Here is an 8707-nt window from a genome sequence, read left to right on the forward strand (position 1 = left end):
ATCTGTTTTTATACTCAACAGAGGGGAACTTGTGCAAAAACAACTTTACAACTTTACAGGATTTGTACCTGTTACAGTTTACTTACAGTATGAATTTAAAAAAGTAATGTAAGAAATTAATGAATATTTTTTTCATTTGATTATGACATTAAACAAAAGAAAACAAAAGTCCTTTATCCCTTTTATTTACTTATGGGTAGCTTTAAAATGCTGTATTGGTTTATTCTTCATGTGACTGACAGGTGGATGCTACAGCAATATAACAACATAATAAAACAAAGTACATCATATGAAAAACAAATGAGAGTGGTGTTGAGTGGACTGCACAGCTTGAGTTGAATACTGTGAACAAGTTTATTGTACTGGAGTAGTCCTTTATGATCCTGAAAACACAAAGAGGCGTCTCAGATGGAGTAGTCTGAGCTGCTCCTCCATTTCTCCCTCGGATACCTCCCCAAACGTTTCCTGGTTGTCTTTCAGCAGCTGGCAGATGGCTGCCATCTGCTCACGTTGCACCCTGGGAAGACAAATATCAGAATCAGATTTAATAAAGGGAATTTGACTCCGGTTTGTTGTTGCTCTCAAAGTACTGTACATACACAGAAATAGACATACGGCTAAAAACAAGGACAACAAAGTTAAACAAGGTAAACATAAACATTTAATCACAGATAAGTTTGTATATAAAAAGTGTATTTACATATACACATGTATCCGTATGCATACACATACGTACACATGTAAACAAACAGCTCTATGAGGATTGTAAACAGTAAGAAACAGCATGTAAAAGTGCAAGTGGTGTTGAAATAAATTAAGATTTGAATTATAATTATGATTATTAATATAACTGGTTGTTTATATATATAGTTTATCTAAGGTGAATATGACAGTATATACAGTGTATATTTGACAGATGTTTAAATTATGTGTTGAATTATGTGTTAAATTATGTGTTTAACACTATAAAATATATAAATGTTCCCCCTGTTTTCAGTAAGCTAAGCTAAGATAGCCAACTGCTGGTTGTACCTTCATATTACATATTAAATTACATGTCATTTAGCTGACGCTTTTATCCAAAGCGACTTCCAATTAAGTGCTTTCAACCTTGAAGGTACGAACTCCGGACAGCAAGAAGTAAGTGCAAGTACGTTAGCTTTAAATAAACCAAACTACAAAGAGCCACATAAGTTTTTCATATATATATATATATATATATATATATATAGATATCAATATAGATATCAATTAATATCTGATGCGCAGATGGAGTGGTATCAATCTTCTCACCTAATTCTCCAGAAAGCAAATAAGTGTATTTGTTTATACCTGATGAAAAAAAAAGTCATTTACAAAGTGAGACAAAATGTGATCGAGAGTTTGAAGGATTTTTTTTCTTTCATGCTTTCACTAAGACTTTTTTTGTGAGCAAGCACTTTGTAGTCATGTTTAGAGTTGTAAGAGCAAGGAAGCACTGTGAGAGTCATGTTCTTAGACTTCTTACACTGTGTCCTGAGCCCCATTTTGACCTGGGGCCTGATTCACAAAACCAAGATAAGGGATTAAGCCTGCTCCTGACCAGGCTAACAGCCAGGATTTATTTAATCCTGGAGCCTTTTCTGATCACCCAGCAGTGGTTCTACCCTGTTGTTATCAGCCTGGAATAAAATACAACAGGTGCATATTGCTGTTCATTTAATTATTTAAAGTTGTAACCATTATTTTTTTATATAATTATTCATGTGACAGTCATTGTTACTGTTAGATTGCTGTATGAAATAAAAAAAAATTAAAATGTGTTTTAAATGAAGTCTATTACTAAGGGCAATACATACAATGTTGTACATTTCTATAGTTGACCAATACACCTTGAATTATTTTAGTTGATTAATTTTTTTTAAATTCTTTAACAATAAGGATCATGTTTGTTCCTCTTCCATTTGCATTGTATTTGGCATTCTTAGCACACAATTTGTGTTGTCCAGTAAACTGGGACTATAATTTGGGAGGATTGTACAATTTTAAGAATCCTCCCAAATTATAGACTTAGTTCACTGGACCAGTAACTATCTAGAGATGTAGGCTACTGTACATTCATGAAACAACAGGGAGAGGACACCCCAATGGTTTTTGACCTTATATTTTGCCAAATAATGTGTTTCACGTCATCATACTTCCACAAGAAGCTGCTGCTCACTCTGTATAAAGTATGTACAATGCGTATTCTCCATTTTGGCATCAGTAAATCTGTGATCGACCTTGCGATCTTTTGAGGAAAGCCGTGGATGTGCATCTATCTGAATTACTTGAGGCTGGCTCAACCTAGTCGCTCCTCCTCAGCCTGGCTTGGCCTTCGTGAAACACACCAAGCCAGACTGCACAGATTAGACTAGGTCAAGCCTCGCTTTATCAGTTATCCTGGATTTATATATTCTGCTTTTGTGAAACAGGCCCCTGGTAGCAACATCTAATCTGAGTGATCAGATCACAAGTGGACAACTCTAAGTACAGGTGAAAACACTCAGCGTAAACATTTAGAAGAGTAAGATTTCCCTGAAAGTTATGGAAACAAATAGCACCACCTGTTGACATATTAGCGTTATGACTACCACGTGAGAGTAAAAAAAAAAGCCTATTCAGAGAGTGACAGCAATGTATATGCAGTACATAGAAAATGCATTAAACTAAAAGAAAATGGATTAAAATAAAACGTGAATTTGCACCATATGCAAATCCACAAATTGTCAACACGTGCAAACAAATGTGGAACTCCCTATCTGATGATCTCTGCTCAGTTTGTGCCTTCATTTAAATCCTTATCAAAATATACAGTAGCCTATTGTTGTGCAAAATAATGTCTATGTAACCTGAGACTTCTGATAATAAAAACAATGAAGGAAGTTAAACGAAATGGCAATTCAGTCCGATTGTCAGACTTTTTTTATTTCAATTATTTGACTTTTTAAAATATGTTTATGCTCTGTACTGACAAACTATTGTATAATAAAATACCGTGCATTGGTTTACCTTTTTTTCTTTAATTCTTTGTGAGTATTATACCACTGTTTTGTTTGTTTTCCTTATTTATTTATTTATTTATTTCATCAAGACATATTAGCTAATATCTTAACATAAATTGTGTGGGATAATTAACGTAAATCAAACAATAATTAATTTGGCTTACAGGACACACACCACACACAGCTGGAAATCAACAAAGATTTATTTTTTTTAAAGTGGGAACCTATGGCCTCTTGTTAAAATAATAGTTCCACATTTTGGGAAATAGGCTTATTCGCTTTCTTAATGAGCGTTAGATGAGAAGATACCACTTCCCGGTAAATATAAGCTACCGCCAGCAGCTGGTTAGCTTAGCTTAGCACAAAGGCTGGAAGCATGGGGAAACAGCTAGCCTGTCTTTGTCCAAACAATATGGTCTAAACTAAATCTGCCGACCAGCACCCCTAACGCCCAGTGGTTGCCTGGCAACTGCTCCCAGACAAGAAAGAGTCTGGCACATAAACGGTGTAAAATGGTGAATTGTTGTTTTTATACTTTTGTTTTTGTCAACAAAGGAGATACAACACATTAATTGGTGAGTTTTAGGGGTGCAAGTAGACAGACTTGGTAACTTTTGTTTCCAGTCTTCATGCTAAGCTAAGTCAGTGCCAAGTTAGGGCCCCACAGACTGATATAGCTATACACTTAAATATGTGACTCTTTCTGCATCTAATATCTGAATATAAACAGTTATCAAAAGTGTGAGCCTGCCCCATTTTTGTCAATATCTATTGAAATTGAGTGATAAACGATACGGCTGAAATCTTTCGGAGGCCCGGAAAGGTAACAATTCCTGTTCAGGACACAGAATCTGACGGGTTACAGAATGGTGTTACATGTGGACTTTAACATCCGGGCCACTGCTGAGATGGAGCCCACGGAATGGGGTGCTGCATGGCTGCATACAAAGTGTGTAAAAATCAGTCAAAATGCATCAATTTAATTACTTATTGTTGATTGATTAGCCTATGTTTAGCCAATTTGAAGGTAGGCTAAGGTCAAACACGGGGCAGAGGTGAGCCAATCTAGCTAGTTCTGCCATCATGGCGGATAATTGTACGTTTTTTTTTATCGTGGAGCCAAACAAGAAACATGAAAAAGTAAAGGAATATGATGCATCAGCTGCTGCCATGCTAGTAGAAGATGAACCTGTTTCAGTCATGATTCCCTCTGATTTTTCACCCGAGTCTTTAAATTTACTAATGAGTCGCGAGTCTCTAGTAGGCTATCATTAACTCGGATCAATTGAGTCCTACTACACAAACCTCTTGTAACATTAGCTACTAGCCATCTTAACTGCAAAAAGCTTTAGAACTTACAATTTCGTACACCACAAGTTAACGCAAGCGACTGAGTAAGCAGAGAGACAGTCCGAGCGGGTTATAGGAACTTCCCGACCCGCAGACTGGAGCCAGAAACATTGCAAGCTCACAGACCATGGGACTCACTCAAGAACTCATGAGTCCTCGATGACTCATGATTTTTCGCGTGAGTCAGTCAATCGCGCGAATCAGCCAGCTATGAGTGGATCTGTAGCAGACGAGCGAGTGAGCTCAGAGTAAAGCAAATCCACAAAAAAAGTAATTATTTCACTTCTGAAATACATACAATGTTCTGCACGTAGCCTAGCTAGGCCTACTGTAGATTTGATGTATAAATGTAGTATGTTAAAGTGCAATTAGGTCGAGCAGAGAGTCCGAAACATTGCAAGCTCGCCTCAGTTCGGCTTGAAGACAACTCACGAGCCCTCGATGACTCGTGAGTTGTCGATGTTCACACGAGTCAGTCAATTGCGCGAATCAGCCGGGCCGAGCCGGCTATGAGTGGATCTGTAGCAAACGAGCGAGTGAAGCTTCTCCTCGAGCTCAGGGTAAAGCAAATCAACAACAAAAGCCATTTTTTCACTTCTGAATCAATCAATCAATACTGACTCAAGTGACTAACACAACCCGGATCAGTTTAGTGAGTGACTCAGAATAACCCGAATCCTTACAAGGCATCAAGTTTACCAGGTCTATAAGATTTTCGTTGGGACTGTCAGATTTTCATTTCGGCATTGGCTGCCGATCTTTAGTCATGGTGAGTGGGCTACTTTAGTTGTGTGAGTGAATCGAGTAGTAACCCTTATTTCTATTTAAAAATACACAACAGAAAATACAGGTTAAAATGCTTAAAACAAGACAGTAACCTTGCATCCAAACCATTCAACCAAACCTCCAAAACAAACCTGCTGAACTTTCAATTATGTTTTTATGACTGCCTGCATTGTATTTTTATGCAATTTCCCTTGCTGGATTAATAAAGTATAAATTATTATTATTATAAATCTTAAACATTGAAATTAAGCACAGCCTTTCTGTTTGGAGCAGATAGCTTATACAGTACATTCATGGGGGTCATATGTTCCCTACCTGCAATACTGTTATTATTTCTGGTTTGATTTTACTCAGTGATGCAAAAAGGAGAAATTCAGTTTTTTGTGGTCACCACAGGGAGGCGTTGTTCTGCATGAAATCTGCAGACTTTCTGAAGTCAGTGGTTCACGCTTTATAGCCTAAAGTGCGACAAATTTAATACAAACAGTATGCAGATCACCCGTCAGTGGATTCTAGTCAGTATGTTAATTATTGTATTTAAAGTTAATTAAATGTATAGACTTCAAACAAAATGGTAAATGAAAATGAAAATCAAACGTCATTCACTCCCGTCATGCCTTGCGTTTGCAACGTGAAAACAGGATAAAAGTTTCGTTTGAAGTACCCATAGACAGTATAGAACAGTTAACCACTTACAAAGTACAAGTACGTTCATGAACGCTACTGTATGTCCACAACGACTCTGTCTATTACTCCGTTATTTAGTTGTATCAAGTGTACACCACTGGTGAGGTACGTGTCCCAGCTCATGTGACCGGCGTCTTCATCAGACTGGTGTTAGATTACTCTGATTTCTCTTCAGAACGTATAAATCTTTCGCCTTTTACTAAAGATTTCCGTGGAGTGGATCAATAAGAGTTATACTCAATTTTTTGATGCCTTGCGTCATGCGGGGCTTCCTGATTTGTAAAATATGAAAATGTTTGGTTTTCTGTCCGCTAGTTTTAGCTAAATGCCAGAATTATTAATTGATGTTTACGTTGATTTACGTAATATGCCTAACCTCCATCAGAAACATGTCGTCTGCCTTGAGATGTGATTAATTTATATTTTTGAATTATTAGGTCATATTTCAGTAGTGTGTGTGTGTTTGTGTGTGTGTGTGGGGGGGCGGGTCTTTTCGAAACTAGTTCTATAAGATTTATTTAAAAGTAGGATCATTTACCACAGCAGTAAATAATTAATTTTGCAGCGTGGTTGTGTTTTTGATTGTAAGGGTAAACATTTTGTGGTACATTTTCGAAAAGAGACGGATAGGTAAGATTTTTCATTCTACCTAGCCCGGAAGCTTAAACGCAATCCCATCATGCATTGCGCCATATAATAGCGTATACGACTAAACAATGCGAAAAAACGTATGCTTTTATTTTTTACATTAAGAGTCAACAGTAATTCATTTCCCAGTGTTTCTTTATGTGCTCATTATGTGGCTCAGATTGAGGAATAAGTGGATTTCACACTGAACCAGCACTGAAAGTTGTCTTGTGGCGAAGCTGGTCGGTCTCGGTGACTGTAGGAAACCAGATCACTCTTGTTTCTCTTCAGATCGTATAAATCTTTCGCCTTTTACTAAAGATTTCCGTGGAGAGGAACAATAAGAGTTTTAACTAATTTTTTGATGCCCTACTTCTGTGGGGCTTTCTAGAACTGTTTAATATCAAATATTAAATCACCTAAGCAGATATGTACTGATTGTACATTCCCGGTGGAAAAGTTATTAGTAAATTACACGGGATTGATTTCTGTGGTTAAACGTAAAACTCTTTGTGCCATGGCTGGACTGTTTTAAATAAACATGACAGAATTGGATAATTGTCACTGGATGGTTAGATTCAATATTCAGTACTTTATTGGCATGCAACTAAGTTGCTAAGAATTTGATGCAGTGTGCTCATTACAAAAAACAGAAAGAATTCAGTTAATACCCATTAAAAACACATATAGACACAACCCCCCCACCCCCTCTACCCACGCAGGCCACAATTATACCCATAATAAAAGAGATACATACGTTTTAAAAGTAGAGCGCCAGTGCTGAAGGGCAACATACAAGCCAGTGCAGTCTGAGGAGTTATACAGTGTCAGTGCACTGTTTCCATAAGGTGCTGTTGTAGAGTTGAGGATTGAGTAACTGGATGGTCCTGCAGTAGGTGCTGTTGAGAAAGCAGTATGTTTTGGATTTAATGGATTTTAGTCTTTACCCTGACGGGAGAGTCACCAGTAAGGGGCTAGCAGGGTGTGTGGGGTCTTGAAATATTGTCATTCCTGTGCTCTGAATGTGGGTTACATACATTTCTGATATGAAAGTGCATACAATTTTGTGCAGCTGCTTCCTCTGCTGAGCTGTGGAGTTGCCGAACTACAGATATGGAAACAGTCTCCACACTTTCTATGGCCACTCTGTAAAATTGCAGCAGAAACTCTAAACGTTTTGAGTTGGTGTAAGAAAATAGTCTCTGATGGGCTTTTTTATGATAGTACTGCAGGTTGTCATCCCATTTCAGAATGGAGGACATTGTTGTACCCAGAAACTTGAAGCTGTCCACTCTTTCCAGCTCTACTCCATTTATGGTCAGTGGCGGGAGAGCCTTTCTGTTCCTACGAAAGTCCAACACTAGCTCCTTAATTTGAGAGATGTTTAGTTCAAGATTATGTCGGATGAGATCAGCCCAACCACTGTTGTGTCGTCAGCAAACTTGTACAGTTTGACATTTGAGTTAAAGTCATTTGTATACAGTCTAGTATACTGTAGCAGGCATATCGTGTCAATAAAGTAATGTAAATGCACATTTATCCAAAGCATATTTCTAACTGCTTATTTGCTGCTAATTTCAATCCAGTTTAGGAGGCACAGCAGAATGTAACTTTGGTCTCAGAGGGAATATTAGAGGATTATTATTTTACATATGCAGTTATATTTTCCTTCCTGACGCAAACATGCTCTATAAACATACACAGAGAGATACTCACAATGCTTACTAGTTGTCGTGATGCATTTACATGTATTGTATGTTCAATATTTTTTTTTAGTACATTCATTTATTAGAATTGTATCTGTGATGTGTGTGCGTCTGTGCCATCTGGCACTATTTTTGCTCTAATTCTGTAAAATACATACCTTTTCTGTCTATACTTAAAGTCAGTGGTGGAAGAAGTACTCAGATCTTATACAAAAGTAGAAATACCACAGTGTAGAAATACTGTTACAAGTAAAAGTCCTGCATTCAACATTAGCACAAGTATTAGCATCAAAATAATATATTTTATATAATTTTAGCTTCCAAGTAGTGTTCCTTATGTATTCAAATCCAAACATATACATTTTGTTCGCACCAAGTATGTTTTTGCGTCAAAATGCTAATATCAGTTTACGTTTACGCTATATTTAGAATATTTTCACTGCTTTATTATATTATTTCAGAATAATAATGCATATTATTGGATTTATATAATATCATTAGTGATGCATTAATTGGTATATACCTTAT

At 37.0% G+C, this 8707-nt stretch overlaps 1 long non-coding RNA gene and 2 other non-coding genes across 3 annotated transcripts; 2 read left to right on the plus strand and 1 right to left on the minus strand.

Annotated features, from left to right (window-relative positions):
- Positions 1-168: 168 nt before the first annotated feature.
- LOC120551240 lies at positions 169-7341 on the minus strand. Its single transcript, XR_005637848.1, has 2 exons — positions 7231-7341; positions 169-517 (listed from the first exon to the last, which is right to left on the minus strand). It is a non-coding gene; the product is annotated as an uncharacterized LOC120551240 (long non-coding RNA).
- Positions 6002-6116, plus strand: LOC120551818. The gene has a single exon (XR_005637923.1). It is a non-coding gene; the product is annotated as a U5 spliceosomal RNA (small nuclear RNA).
- Positions 6745-6858, plus strand: LOC120551816. Its single transcript, XR_005637921.1, has one exon. It is a non-coding gene; the product is annotated as a U5 spliceosomal RNA (small nuclear RNA).
- Positions 7342-8707: the final 1366 nt, after the last annotated feature.

Source organism: Perca fluviatilis, chromosome 21 (genome assembly GCF_010015445.1).
Source record: "Perca fluviatilis chromosome 21, GENO_Pfluv_1.0, whole genome shotgun sequence".
NCBI lineage: Eukaryota > Metazoa > Chordata > Actinopteri > Perciformes > Percidae > Perca > Perca fluviatilis.